At 31.9% G+C, this 16,558-nt stretch overlaps 1 long non-coding RNA gene across 6 annotated transcripts in view; it reads right to left on the bottom strand.

Moving 5' to 3' along the window:
- Positions 1-16,558, bottom strand: part of LOC145242687 (uncharacterized) — a 234,318-nt gene that overhangs the window by 15,402 nt on the left and 202,358 nt on the right. The window contains exons 1-2 of one of the 6 annotated variants that reach the window (XR_013862806.1): positions 12,139-12,153; positions 2,060-2,122 (exon numbers count right to left, since the gene is read on the bottom strand). The exons of 4 other annotated variants lie outside the window; for them this stretch is intronic. This is a non-coding gene — a long non-coding RNA (uncharacterized LOC145242687). Of the gene's footprint in view, positions 1-2,059; positions 2,123-12,138; positions 12,277-16,558 lie in introns of those variants that run through there. One more of the 6 variants, XR_013862805.1, reaches the window with a different exon arrangement.

The raw sequence follows: 16,558 nt of genomic DNA, 5'->3' as shown, positions 1-16,558 counted from the left end.
GGAGGGGGGGGCTGGCGCTGTTAAAGAGAAGGAAATGTTAGTGACGTCATATAGTCGTTAATTTAATTTTAAAACTATGAACGCAAGTTTATATTCTTATTGGGAAAAAGATATATCTGTTAAAATTCAAATATAAGTTTGTAGCAGAAATGAAATTAGTGTTTTTTATGTAATCTATTGATTGAGATTATGTGTTAATTATTACAGGGGGTGTTTGAATGGTGTGAGGAAGTTAACCCGTGTCCACAGTTAAATAATGTTCTTTTAATAACAGTAACGCTATGTTATAGAAACCTCTACGTTGTTTAATAGTGCTTGAAATTGCGATAAGCGCAGATTCAAGAAGTCTCCGGCGCGGTTTATTTGAAATAACGTTAACTACTTTTGCTTGTTTAAAGTCAAAGGTGTGGTTATGTTGCAATGAATGAGAGAATAATGCACTTAGAGAATTGCTATTTTTTATATCTCTTTTGTGTTCATTGAGCCTTTTTTCCAATTTACGCTGAGCTTCACCAACGTATTTATGATGGCAATTATGGCAAGGAATAGTATATATACCTCCATCGGAAACTGGTTTGTTATAGAGATGTTTCGTGGTTTTTAATATATGTCTTATGGTTAGTGATGTGGTTTGTACGATAGGAATTTTTAATTTGTTTAGTGTGTTATAGATTATTGCATTATTGGTGTGTGTAGGTAAAAGAAGATGTCTGTTCATGAGAGAAAGGTCTGGTGTGTATGATTTTTTATTATTATTTATTCTGGAAAATATTTGTGTGGTTTTTCTCTTAGCATTCAATATGAAATATGTCGGATATTGCAAGGTTTTCAAAATGTTTGTAAGGTATTTGACTTCTTCGTCCAGATATTCAGGACTGCAAATTCTTAAAGCGCGTAAGAAGAAACCAATTATCATCCCTGTTTTTATTTTATTGTTATGGTGTGAATAGAAATGTATGTAATCGTTTTTGTGTGTAGTTTTACGGTGAACTTTGAAGGATAGTTTATTATTGGATCTTATTATAAGTATGTCAAGTAAAGGTAATGAGTTATTGTTTTCTGTTTCATAGGTAAACTTTATGGAAGGTTCGACTGAGTTTAATTTGTCTCTAATGATATTTATGCGCGTATTTTCAGGAAGAAAAATTAAGATGTCGTCAATGTATCTGAAATACTCTGTGTTTGGAGGTAATCTGAATTTGAAAGGACCAGATTCTAGGAATTCTAAGAAAAGGCAAGCTAATACTCCACCAAGAGGGTTACCCATAGGAAGACCAAAATTTTGTTTATAGAAATTGTTATTGAAATGAAAATAAGTCATGTTAGTTAGAAGTCTAATGATTTTTATAAGAGTGTCGGGAGGAAAAGTAAGCTAATGTAAGATTTTTTTAAAATGTTTAAGGAGTAAATTCAAGCATTTTTTAATGGGGACATTAGTATATAATGATGTTATATCTAAGCTGTGAATAGTTTTGTTTTGCACGTTAATGATTTTTTTTATTTTGTTTAGTAAATCTCCGGAGTTAGGTGGGAGGTGCTGATAGTGCCCAGTAGTGGAGTCAAAACGTTGGATATGGCACGTGCAATTTTGTGTGTGGCATATATATATATATATATATATATATATATATATATATATATATATATATATATATACAGGTATCTATGCCTGTGGCGACGTCTGCTACTCAAACAAAAGTCATAATAACGTTTGTTTCTTTAATATATGCAATATTCATGTGAATAGCAAATAAGAGCTGTGTATATACAAAAGAATTAAAGACGGCTTGATTTACTATTAAATTGTTAAGAAAAGAAATGCTTTCAGCCTTAACATTTATCTGAATAATTGAGTTGATGAGATTTCTAGCTGACAACATCAAGGTTGGTTTTAAGGTAAACTCTGCATACTATGAAGATTCAGATGAAGAAACTCTGCACTCAGACCAAAACTGCCCAATAATTTTGTCACTAAATGGATAAATGAGTATCACATATAGTAGCAGTTCATTAGTGTATAATCTCGCTATAATTATTTATAATAATATGCTATACTTACACAAAATGATTTCTGTATGCAGTTAGCAAAAACGAAGTGTTCACAAGAGAAATGTTCGTCTTTCTGTAAAGATATAACTTATGAAATTTAAATTTTGTTTTTGTTTTTGTTAAGACTTAGTAAGTGTGTTTTTAAACATAATTTTAACATTAGATTACATGACTCAGTCTTTAACTTAAATGTTTTACTGCTCTTTATAACTTGTTTATCTTTTTTCCAAGTGTAAAATTTCATCGTATCCCTGTTTATCAATCTCATAAAAATTATTTAAATTATTCACAAAATCACTCTGCAAATAACCGATTTAATGTATATTTTTTCAGCATCTCTATTACTTAAACTAATAAACGTTTATTATAATATTGCACCGTTAACCAGCATTTTAATACAGAGCAATGTATGAGAAATAGTTTTAGTTTTGTTTTACATTAACGCAGTGTAATGTACAAAATCTATAAAAGTGAGCATGTGCGTGAGCACATTTCTCAACCTATATACTCAACAATTTATTTTTATATAAAAAGCCTGAAATCTGGTATATAGTATATTCAGACATGTTGAAAATTTGTAGGAAGAAGAGCTGCTAAGGGGTCAAAATAGAAAAACTGGTACGTGGAAGTGATCGAACTTTTATATCTTTGCTAACTGTTTCACGAATGCGCATGCGTGAATAGTTCACATTGCATGTTAGTTATGTTAAGAATTAGCAGTTAAAACACATGTTTAAGATCATGTCACAGGTGTCTAGTGGTAATCGTATTGACTCAATGGCTATAGGTTTTGGTTTCGATCTCAGTTTGTGTATTTTCCTTTCTTATAAATTACAAGAACTGAACGGTTTAAAATAATACTCGCATGTACATGTATCAGTTTCTTTCCCGTTTTATTATATCATTACAGCACTGCTTTTTTTATAATAAATTAGCTGGACCTGTTAAACGGCGTTGCTCGGTGAAACTCCACCCTCGCAAAAAAGTACGACTGTTGTTAGTGGCCACTGCCCGTTGAAAAATTGAGGACACTGGGAACCGTGGCCGAACTGTAAAAATGTGTACGTTATGTAAAATTTTAAATGTTTAGACAAAATTGGCCGAGTAATTTGTTAGAGACCGCAAAGGTCGATTTTTTTTCATTCAACCCGAATTTGGACGCCTTACCCTTTATTTCTTTCGTCTAAATCAAATGAAAAAGTTTGACCAATATCTTAGTAACCTACATCTAAAATTGCAAGTGGTTTGACTAAAAATAGGTGGTGAAGTTTGGTAGAGTTTTCCAAAGTTTAGTCGTTGAACTTTAACCTCTTGACAGCCTAATTTCTGGCTTCAAATTGATTAAAACGATTTTCTCAACTCTCATTACTCCTTATGTCACATCTTGAGTCCGTAGACTAAAAAATGTATAATTTGATAGGGAAATGTAAACAGAGACACACAAACAGACAGTTTTCCCTTTATAGATAGATAAATATTGTATTATATTATATTATATTATATTATTCAAATCGTTTTGCTTGAGCGTTGAAACGGTTCATCCCGTTTGGAGTTTCGGGTTTGATAGATTCTGCGCATGCGTAAGTAAATAAAAACAAATCCGTAAAAGCTCTTTCTTTAATCGACATTTTTTTCGAGTTTAAAATATGAGAATAAATACAACATTGCAAATTTCTTTTGCTTTTTTTTGTTCGTCAGCATTTAACGATTGTTTTTGCATTGCAAGTTGCAATAATTTTCGAACAAAAACAAACAATATGTTTACGGTTAAATAGTAGTTATAGTCGCACAATACTCTCGATCCGCATATCACATAAAAAAACAAGTTCCCCCCTAATAACCGTAATGTTACTCTGAAAACTATAATATCTGTATGCCAAGAGTTAACAGTTTAAACTAAACAGGACATATTTTTCAAAAAAGAAACGATAAAAACATAAATTTTCAAGATATTAAACATTTTTTATTTATTCTCAACAATTAAAATATACGTCTTTATTATTTTAAACAATAATAGCGTAGTTATTTTTAATTTTAACCAATATGAAATATTTAAACAAATATTGATAGATGGATAGACTTATGCTACTTAGTTATATATTACGGTGAATAACGTGCAAACATAATGTATTACTAACTTAACCGAACAAAGAGTATAAGATAATTAGGATTGTGTAATATAATAACAAAAAATTCTTCTTTTCTTAAATTTTACGATAAAGATTGATTATGTTTATTTTTGGATTCTTTGAACTACTGTTCTTAGCCTGAGATCTGTTTTCGTAGCGCTTTTACCGATATAAAGTCGGCGGTTTCATTGCGCAAAGCGCTGGGAAAATAACACTGTACGTGAGAACAGTGCCGCTGAAAATTCTCACAATACTAATAGTCTTCTTGCTTTGAAATATATAAGTATAATTGCGTAGTGTACATGCAAATGCTCATTTTTTCATCAATCACAAATATGAAAAAAGCGTTTACAAAATAACAACCCACCAGGAAATGTTTTATCCTTTGAGGTTAAACAAATATTTTATCCTTTGAGGTTAAACAAATATTGTTATAAAACTCTTTCAATTTGGCTTACTTACTTGATTTGGTCAAGAACATGAAATTTTATTAGGCCATGTTTGAGGGAACGGGTATCAAGGTATGCAGGTAACAATACTTTATTTCAGTATACAATAAGAGAAAGACAAAAAATGTAAAAAATGTAAAATTTTCTTTTTGTTTTTTTTCTTTCTATTTTTTGTAAAACCTCTATTTTATTACATTAACGCCATCTTTCTTTTATCCACGCGATTTCTTCGGCGACAGTGCCTCTAAATTAATCAGTAGTTCTAAAAGTAGTCAATCTGCATAATATATACCCGATAATAAAAATTGAAACTACTTCATGAAGATCAATCTCTGACAATTTTAGTCGACAGGAGCACAACACAAGTGCATAATCAATAGGGTTGGAGAACAGATTATACTTTCCATTGCTTTTACTCTTTAGTATATATTCGTTTACATATATATTTTTTTTATGTAGACTGATGTGGTTCTCTGTGGATTAATCGTGTTTAACTGTGTCGGATATATACTCGGGAGTCAAAAGAATAAACAGAATATGCAGTTGTCAAAGCCTCATGATCGATTCTATTTTTGTATTTATTGTTGTTGTCCTTGAAAACGTTTTTAAAATAAGCCGAATATGTTATTAACTCCTACTCTGAAAATGTAATATTAACGTTGATGTTCTAAGCGGCATTACTTTCCTAATCATGAAAAAAGTTAATGCCAGGTCGGATAAGACTTGAGCCCATTTTCTCATATATTTTCGAATGCTTTTCTCCTCTTTATTACCTACTCTTTATATATGTATGTAAACTAGAATGGCTTCATCATTATTTCCTACAATGTCGAAATATTTTTCATAGTCGAAATTCTTTTCGCTGATGTAGTTTCATATCATCCATCTACCTCCCCGTTTACATACATTGTCGAGTATACAGTCAAAACCTGATGGATCGGGGTTGCGTTTTGGGCTTACTTTGCAGCCCTTACGGCCTAGACGGTGTTGGCATGGTGAGAATTGTTGACGCCCTATTTTTTTCTGGTATATGTTGGATTTTGTTTTCTGGTGTTTTCGGTATGTGTTGACACTTTTCGCAGCTCAATGTTTTAGGGGTCCGTATATTGCATCACAAAACTTCGTTAAATAAGAAAAAAGAAATGGTATGACAGGTATGAAAACTTGATATTTCATTCTGATTTCTTGTTTTGCTCAGACTATATATAAGAAGGTGAGGAATTCTACTGTTGATGAAAATAGGTGAATTCTGAAAATCTTTCAAGGCGTTTGAAAAAAACGTCTTATTCGTCATTGAATCCTTCTTTTATAGTCAAACACAACCTTATTAGAAGCAACACTGCAACATTTTCTCATACAAATGTAAATAAAGTATATGTGGAAAGTTAATAAACAAGTCTATTAAATACACATAAATAATAAGTACTACTTGTAATAAAAGTTTTCGTATTTATTAATTGCATTTCTTTATTGCTGATGATGAGGTCATTAAGGAGACAAAATGTGATAACATTTTAAGGTCACAAGTTACCCAGCCTGATAAAATCGGGGGCCCAGTGTAGTTTCTCTTCTGCCGTGTCATCGTCTATTACATTAGCGGCTGTCGAAGAGGCAGGCACGAGTTAACGATTATAAAAATACACTTAAAGAAAATACACACTCAGACCCATTTCTGCAAACAAGAGTTTGTGCGCGACGCCATCGACCTTTCGTAGGAAACCGTGATTGTCAGTGCTCATCAGCTCATCTAGACAGGACCTGCCTTCGAGTGTACCATACTCGCAACTCAACGACACTCTCATTGTCGTCAACTATCAAAAACCTTAGTACGTCCGCAAAACTCATTGACATTCCTTAAACTAACGCCCAAATATAATAGTCTACCCCTTATTTATGTTACTGCAACACTTGGATAAACATTTATATTAAATCTTTCGTATGTATTCATTTGTCAGGCAGGTCCAAAGTATTGTTCTTCTCGTGACTTATTTCCTATTTTTAATTATAATTTTCCCAATTTTAGTTTTCCTTTTTATACAAGGAAAGCTCGATAGTATCGCAGTTGTTTGCGTCGTTAAAAATAACAATATTATACAGTATTTCCCTTGTCCAAAACATACACACATGCCTGCAAATAGTCAAACAAATTTAGTTATAGCATTTATTGCAATGTAAATAAATGTAATAAATATAACATGTACAAAATGAAAGAATTTAATTACTTTATAACAATTATTTTTCGATGTGTGTTGCCATTAGGAGATTACGTGGTAGTTGAGCAGCTACATGCTTGTTCAGATAACATTTCAATTTCTTAATTGATAAAGTCAAGAACGCAAAAAAATTGATGGGAAGTTCAAAAGTCAAGAAGTCTGAGGAAATAAACTATAGAATATGAAGGTTTTCCTGCATCAACGCACTTCTACATTGAAGTAATGGGATTCTGCTGTGGCTCGATGTAGTTGGGGTGTGTAAATTATAAGAGGTCAACTTGTGCACTTTTCATTAAATTACTTATAAACGGAGCATAGAAGATGAAGACGCATATTTATATAATGTTTATAGTTTATAATGTTTTGCCTATTAGGTTGAATACTCTTTTCAGATGGTCTCTTATAAGGGGGGACTAGTGGGAGATGCACCAACTAATATGTGGCAACAATATTCTCTGGATAGACCAATGGTGACTTCGTAGATATATAGATTTCTTTCAGTTGTGATTAATTTTAAAGCATGGTAGAAGGAATCTAACTGTGTAGCAGTCTTGGGAACGTAAAGGTCCCCATCATCTTTCAGTGGGTGAACTAGATACAAACTTGCCCCATCCAGGTTGTCAACCGAGGTCTCTAACATTTTACCACCGATGTATCCCTGTCGCTCTTGTCTAATGAAACGCGCATTATATGTATATATATATATATATATATATATATATATATACACACACACACAATTATGTATATATATACAATTATGTATATATATATATATATACACAGAGATAAAGATAGATAGATAGATGTACACACACACACACATATATGCATATACATATATACAAATGTAATATGCACACATATATAAATGTGATAAAATAGCCGGCAGGATTTCATTTCCGTTTGATGAAAACCGGTTTTCCTTTTCTGATGCAGATCATCTACTAATTGGCCGGTTGGATACAAATCCAAAGAGCGATAGAAACCTTCTATCGTATCTGAAAGTCACGCAATGTTCAGCGAGTGAGATACTAGGTGCTCCACTTTAGAACTCTTGCTTTTAACCAATCCATTTTATGACAACAGGACAATTGCCGGCACTTTCAAAATGGATTGCTAGATTGCTAGGTATACTAGTTTCCAACCACGGTTGTGGTCTTTGTTGTGATTTCAACAGGGGACCATATCTTGCCACCTTACATCTTCAAATGCGGCTTTGAAATCAACACAAAGGTGTAGCATGATGTACTAAAGATTATGAAGATTATGGTGATCCTGTGGTGCAATAAGTTGGCAGGTGGTAGACCATGGGTGTGTCACCATGACTCGGCGCCGAGCCACAAGTCCAGAGAACCCCATGATTGGCTTCAGAATGAGTTCTATGACTTCGTAATATTCTCCCAATACGCTCCTCCGATCTATCTAATTCGTTTGGTAATACGTCGAGAATATCACCAACATAACCTCCCACAACACCAACACAAGCCTGATCACCACTGCCCGTCGAATAATTTCCGAGCATCTATCGGCGCTTGTGGAAAAGGAATGTCCCCAGTTCCGAAACCCTTATAATGCGATGATGGCTGCATTTAAAAGATTTCATATATATATATATATATATATATATATATATATATATATATATATATATATATATATATGAATAAATAGATTGATAGATAGATATGTACACACACACACACACACACACACATATATATATATATATATATATATATATATATATATATATATATATATATGGGTGTGTGTGTATATGTATATGTAAATATATACATATAGAAATCAAACTACACAGCATTCTCCATGTTCTACTGCAAGGATGAACCCTGTCGTTGTGTCTCAGTTTGTTTAAATGGAAATCAAAAAAATTAAAAAAAGTTCAAAATGTACGTTTTTTATGTTTATGTTTTAAATATTTGTGGATACGAATTATTTTGAGGTGCACCTTCTTCTGTCAGAGATTGTCTGATTTTCCGATGATTTTATTATGGCAAAAAATGATGTTATATTAACAAAATGAAAGCTTTTTATGAAAACTGTAAATTGTTAGGTGAAAATACGGAAAAAAACATTTTTTCAAGAGAATGTACAAATTATTTTTGTAAACAAATGCAAAAGAAGAAACAAACGTCGATTTACTGTTTCATTCCGGTGACGGATAATTGCGAGGATTCGGATCAAATTCTGAAAAAGTATTATTCTTTTTAATTTCGTCTTTTTTCAACCTATTAGTGGATTATCCGCGATTGAATGTAATGATTAAAAATGTTGAAAAGCTGCCCTGTTTCTAATACTAAGTACTAGTAAATCGACCCCCCCATATTGGAAACCCTTAAGGGAAACACGAAACCAAATTATTGCCAGTATATTAGGGAGAGATTTTATTTTTTAAAATATTTTCAGCTACCATATTCTGATAATCTGTATTTATATGGCAAACATACAATATTTAAAGATTTTTAGATGTTCATCTAGTTTTAATATTCCGTAAATAGATATAGATGGGTGTGGTGGTTTCACAATGCAACTTTTTAGAACTTAGTCTATTGCTGTTATTTTTAAGTAAAAATAATATTTAGGTTTGAATATAAATTCCTAATCTCATTTCTAAAGAATTTACCCATATTGTATACATATTCTGTTTGCATTAAGCTAGACCGATAGTTTATTTTAGTGATGTCACGTGACTGGTGAATAACCGGTGAGCGGTTATTTTTTCCCCAAATAAAAAATAGGCCACATCGCTACAGAGAAAATGACTGTTTTATTAAATAAAAAATAAGTATAATGTTATAATTTCAAAAAGAGATGTATAAAAACACCATGCGCACAATGAGAATACTATTCCAAAATGTCGACGCAATCGGTCTAGTGATTATTTAGATAATCGATTACGAATAAATGTACATTATATATATATATATATATATATATATATATATAGAGAGAGAGAGAGAGAGAGAAATACCCGTTCACATACACTGTTCACGATAAAGCTAGAACCCAGATTTCGATAGTATCGAACAATTGCATCGACAATGGACAACGTTGCATCGAAAACGGGATTCGATGTAATGCATATCATCAGTGGCGTGCTCCGACATAGGCGCTAACCCAGGTCGTCGCACTCATGAAGTGTGCAATACTGACGACCTTACCATATGGGCCACGGCGCAATCCATTGACTATGCTTCGATTTTTAAATTCTTATATTTTTATCCTAAGATATTTACTGCTTGTATGGAGGCGGTAGATATCACATCTACGAACATTAACTGAAATTAGCCGACTCCCCAGACACGATTTCGAAACAACCTATTTGTTGAAGGTCATCACGTCCCTACGAAGGATGAACAGCTTTTTCTACACATATACGACATTAAGAGGAGATTATAGATAGATATATAAATTCTCGTTCACATACACTTTTCACGATAAAGCTAGAACCCAGAATTAGATAGAATCGAGCAATTGCATACCAGCAGTAACTATCTTAGTTGTATAGACGCGTTACTTGTGACATCGTAGAATGTAGAACTGGATAAAAATACAAGAATTTAAAAAATCGATGCGTTGTCCGTTGTCGATGCAATTCCTCGATTCTATCTAATTCTGGGTTCTAGTTATATCATGAAAGATTTACGTGAACGGGTATTTATATATCTATCTATAAGGTCTTATATATATATATATATATATATATATATATATATATATATATATATATATTCTAAAAGATAAATTGTCGAAAATATTATGGTAATAAGTATATCTGCACTTCAACAACTGTGTTTTTATTGTTGAGCTATTTACGTTGAAACGAACTAAGTCGGTCACAAAATTTAATGAAACCATAGACTTGCTCGGAGATATATCTTAATTGTTTTCATACCCACTCCATCGCAATTGTACAGATATTTTATATTTCTGTACAATATGTCCAAAATCAATTAAGTATATATAGTCATAAAAATACAGTACCATTTCGCTGTTTCACAGCACATCAGTGCGACTAGACAGGCAAGTGCCTCAATCCGACAGCCCAAATGACAGCCCAGGCTTCTCACTATTGCGCTAAACGGCTGATGCTGTGTGGGTAATGCATTTTCTTATTTTACCGAATTTTTGCTGATTTAAACAAATTCTCATGCAGACTGAGAAACGTCTATATATATATATATATATATATATATATATATATATATATATATATATTTGGTAAAACTGGTAATTAGTAAAAACGTGAAGAGAGTGCTAAATACTATTTCAGAGCAAATCTGTGTTTTATTTTTTTATTACCATTTTATCTGTTTGGTTACATATGTTTCGGATGTTGGACCGTGTTTACGATCTAACAGCTTCGTCAGACCTTCCAGAAAAACTTTTCTGCAAAGTCTGACGAGGCTGTTTTATCTGTTTGATTACATATGTTTCGGATGTTGGACCGTGTTTCCGATCGAACAGCTTCGTCAGACCTTACAGAAAAAACTTTTCTGTAAAGTCTGACGAGGCTGTTAGACCGTAAACACGGTCCAACATCCGAAACATATGTAACCAAACAGATAAAACGGTAATAAAAAATAAAACATATATATATATATATATATATATATATATATATAGAGAGAGAGAGAGAGAGAGAGAGAGAGAGAGATGTATATATATATATATATATATATATATATATATATATATATATATATACTCTCATGAAATAAAAACACATTTCCCAGTTTGCATGAGAATTTGTTTAAATCAACAAAAGTTCGGTAAAATAAGAACATTCCAAATAAATTTATTACCTTTCCCACCATGTCTTAAAGATAAAAATTCATCAATAGATTATAGCATTAGGGAACCATATTTGGCATTATACTTTTATAATCGTTTCGATCTAATCGAAATATTTCTCCCACAGTTCGCTTAGAAGTATGTTATATATACAACTAATAATGGCTTTTTTTTTCGTTGTAGAACTGACATACCACGGCTTGGAAATCATATCAAAGTTCCGAGTTCTAATTTCAAACAAGGTGGTATTTCTTTTAGTTTAACGGATCATTTATTGTAAAAATAATTGAGATTGCCCTTGAAAAAATACAAATAAATATTTTGGTTCATATCATGTGCTTTGAATAATTAATATTTGCATTTCTGATAATCTACTTAGTTTCATTACGTACCTAAAACTTATAAATTGTATGAAGGTGCATTCGAATTTCTGATTTGATAAATACGAACCAGTTTGATTTAATCGTTGACTTAACTTACCTCTTTGAACATCTGTAAGAATTCTGGCTTTAATAGACATTCAGATTATTTTATTTAATTTCTACTAATGTATGCGTTTTTCGTTTTATATGTGCGCCGATAAAAACGTTTATGCTGCACACATATGTGTATACAGTAATATTTATTTAATTACCAGTTTTAACAACAGATTAATGTCATTTGTCATCGCGCAAATAATTAACTTTATGTTTTTAATTTTAAGGTCATGTCGTTGTGAAAAATTAAAACTGTAATTAAATTTTACGAATAGTGAAATCTTTCTCACAAGAAATCAATGCTTATATTTGTATTTAATGGAATGTTTATTTATACAAATGTTTTTATATCTATGTTTATTTCATTAACATTACTGATTTTACTTTTATAAGTGTATGATAAAATATAAAAGAACAATTAATGGCGACCAATAAATAAACTGAACAGAAGATTATTTTAAAACGCAGGAGTACTTGTAAAATTATTCTGGTAACTTAAAAAAAGAATAACTTTCGCTTGGTGATATATTACTGTCTTACTCTAATCGAATCAGAATGACTGCTAAAATCTCAAATTTTATTTTATTTCTTTTTTCTTAAACTATATTATTCATCGATGGACATCGAAAGACAGTCTGCCAAAACTGTCCACTCAAATAAAACCACCTTAGCAGCGAAGACTACGAACACAGCCCTCCAAAATAAGACTGGAATAGTTCGGACCGGTCCCGAAAACCACTATATAAAGGCACAGTCTACGTACCCACATTGCTAATTCTCGTATGTCCCCACAAGCCATCTTGCAAAGGCTTAAAATGCTAAGCCAAACCCAGAAAACACATTGCAAAGGGCAAGGGTGTTCTCAGAAATCATTCTTCAAAAAATCCTACTCCGAACAACACTCTTGGAAACCACAAAGCAAAGGTGCAGGCTTTGCCTGCAAACCATCCTACACAAGTTTATATTGCAAACCTAGATCTAAACATTACCACTGCGAAAGATCAGTATGTCCTAAAAGACATCCTGCATGAGGTTAAAATGAAAGTCAAGACCTTAAAAAATACACAGTAATGGTCTAGGCTGTTTCGACAAACAATTCTGCAAAGGCTCAAACTGCGAACCTTAACATTAAAATCCATATTGCAGGCTGCAAACCAATAGCAAATTGATTACCGGGTAGAAATTGCTAAATCAATATGGTCGCCACAAAAAATGAAGTGATCTATGAGAGAGATAGTCATAGATGTAGGGTAAAAGTCCAAAACTTATGTGTACAAATCCATAATTCTTATTTGAGAAGTGGTACACTAGGGAATCTACTCGCAAAGATACTACTTTCCACTTGAAGTGTCAAATAAATCACAGTTACGCATTTTCAAACGACGACAGTTTGGTGAGAAAATACGGCAATATTCTTGCAAATGAAAACACAGATTAATACAAAACGTTTGTTTATAACATGAGATTAATTATCGATGTTACATTACATATGTTTCCCCAAGATTTGTCAGACAAAAACAATTTTAAAAAATGAAATAGAACATAGAAAATGAACAGATGTACATAATTTTTATTCATTACTGAAGACTTACGAAATTAATGATTGTGTATAGATGTTGATATAAACCACTCACATGTTACTTTTACCACAATTGATAGACAACGATGATAAATTTTGCCACGTTTTTATTTATATTCTTAAATAATTAATTTCTCAAACATCAAAGAGAGAAATACTACGTTAAATCAAATGAAGCAATAAAAATGGGCAAGATTTATAACCCAATAGGTATTTACATTCAAAGAATGATACATTTACATGTAAATTCCATGAGCAAAGTTCCTTCCCTAGAAATGTCTGTCGGTAGAACAAAACATTACGGGTTTGCTTCCTCCGATCTACATGCAACATGATCGTTTTCTCGTCTAATGTTAACAAGTACCTAAGTTAAATCCTAATCGATGACTCACAATTCGACTGACGCTTATTAATCCGCATTCTCGAAGTGCTGATGCGAAATTAACCAAAAACCAACACATTTTCCATTTCTTGTCTATTGTGTTGTAAAAATAAGCTGTGTGGCATGCAAGAAAAATGGCGTCTTCAGTACAGCATTCAGATTAAATAAACATGTTCATTTAATAAAGTATTTTAATATATTAGCTCACATCTATGACTATATATTTTAGAATTTGAGAGATGATATAATTATTTTCCACGTAAAACAATGCCGCAGCTCGCAAAAGCCATGCAAGCCAACAAATTGTAAATCCAGTACTCGAGTTTTGTCCTATTTGGGCGCATGAATTAAACCCCTCCGAATATATATATATATATATATATATATATATATATATATATAAACATATACATATACTTAATTTACTCACGTAAAATTAATATACGAAAGTAGAGATTTGTGCGTACACTTTATTTACTTCAAAAGTGCTCAATACGTAGGTAGAGCTAGTTAGTAAGTTAAATATATATGGCGATTAAGCTACAGTGAATATTCCGCGTTTCATCCACTCTAGGACTCTTCCGGCTTATGCGCAAATTCTGTGGTTGTCTGCCGTTTTTATAAACGCACCTTATTCAATAAAAATACCTGAAAGTTATCCTACAGCTGCTGCGAAAATTTACCGATGATAATTAAAGCGCATAACAAAATATTAAATAAAAACAATGCAAACAACAACAAAATAAACTATAAAAAAGTAGACACACTGAAAAAATAAAACTAACACTAGCAGACATAATAATAATAATAATAATAATAATAATAATAATAATAATAATAATAATAATAATAATAATAATAATAATAATAAACCAACTCCGGACAACAACAAAACCTTACTAGAAATAAAAAAATACTAATAACGAACAAGATAAATGCAACTGTAGACACCACACACGTTGCCCACTTCAAAATAAATGTCTAACCAAAAGCGTAGTTTACCAGGCCACAATATTTGCGAAAGAAAACCCGAATAACAAATAACACTACGTAGATATGAGTTCCTTAGATTTCAAAACTCAATATTATGATCACAAAAGTACATTCAACAATTAAAGAACACCCTATAGAAAACAACGCTAACCAATAAATACTGGGAACTCAAGTAAAGCGGACATTCGCCGGTAATCAAATGGAAAATAATAAGACCAGCTACAACGTGTAGAGACCTAGAAGACCTATGTAGATTATGCCTTCATGAAAAATGTGCTATCCTGTACTTTAAAGACCCCCAACATCTATTTAAGTGTAGAAGAGAAATAGCGAAGAACTGTGTTCACAAGATAAAATTTACTTTAGGATAACGATACAGAATAGTTTTAAAACTAACAAAAATAATAGAAAATAAACAAATAAATAAATTAAATAAACATGAATAAACATAAACGATCACACATCTATGTGTGTATATATATATGTATATATATATATATATACATATATATATATAAACTAAAAAAAAACTAACCTAGATTTAAAACAGGTAAAGAAACTAGATATCTAGGCTAAATAGAGCACACACAAAGGAACAGGTCAACCAGAGGTCAAATAGGCCTTTGTCCGATAAGTGCATGTTCATTTGCTGATAGGAAGGGAGCGGTGGATACTAGAAAGCTGATTGGCTAACTAAAATCTCAATAGAAGGTGCGTATATAAAAACGACAGACAACCACAAAATTCGCGCATAAGCCTGAAAAGTCCTAGAGTGGATGAAACGCGGAATATTCAGTGTAGCTTAATCGACATATATATTTTATAACTTACTAACTAACTATATATATATATAAATATATATATATATATATATATATATATATATATATATATATATATGGGTGGGGTGTAGGTGTGTAATTTGAAATTGGTATATTTAGGCAGCATTTTTTTTCATTCTAGCAAACATTAGAAAATGCCATGGAAATTATTTGCGTTATGATTCTTATTTTTTTTTTCGATTTTCCGTACACTCCTTTAATATCAAAATAAAACATATTAATTAAAGGCCCATCAGTGTTACTGTCACTCGCGCTTCCGACTCGTCCTTAAACCATCTTCAGGTGTTGATTAAATAAAAGTGAGAAGAGCGAAAATGGAAATGTAAGAGTGAAAAAAAAGTATACATTAAACTGTGTTAGGTGATAGTAAGTTTTTTAAAAATATATTTTCACCCCAAACAAGGCACATTACCACTTTGATATAGAGGGGTCTACTATCAGAGACATAAGCTACAAAGATATTATGTAGACAGAAAGATGTCGATTCACGTTACACTTAAACTTCTGCATTTCAGTACAGTTGGGGAAGCAGGGACCCGGAAGAGAATTCCAAGTCTAGCGGTTTGGGGGAAGAAACCACTGGAGTAAAAGGCTCTCTTATATCTAGGGATCTCTACTGTGAAGGGGT

Source organism: Euprymna scolopes, chromosome 21, assembly GCF_053919585.1.
Source record: "Euprymna scolopes isolate OS-2025 chromosome 21, ASM5391958v1, whole genome shotgun sequence".
Classification (NCBI taxonomy): domain Eukaryota; kingdom Metazoa; phylum Mollusca; class Cephalopoda; order Sepiida; family Sepiolidae; genus Euprymna; species Euprymna scolopes.
The sequence above is the reverse complement of the archived record's forward strand: the minus strand, read 5'-3'. Positions and strand labels throughout refer to the sequence as shown.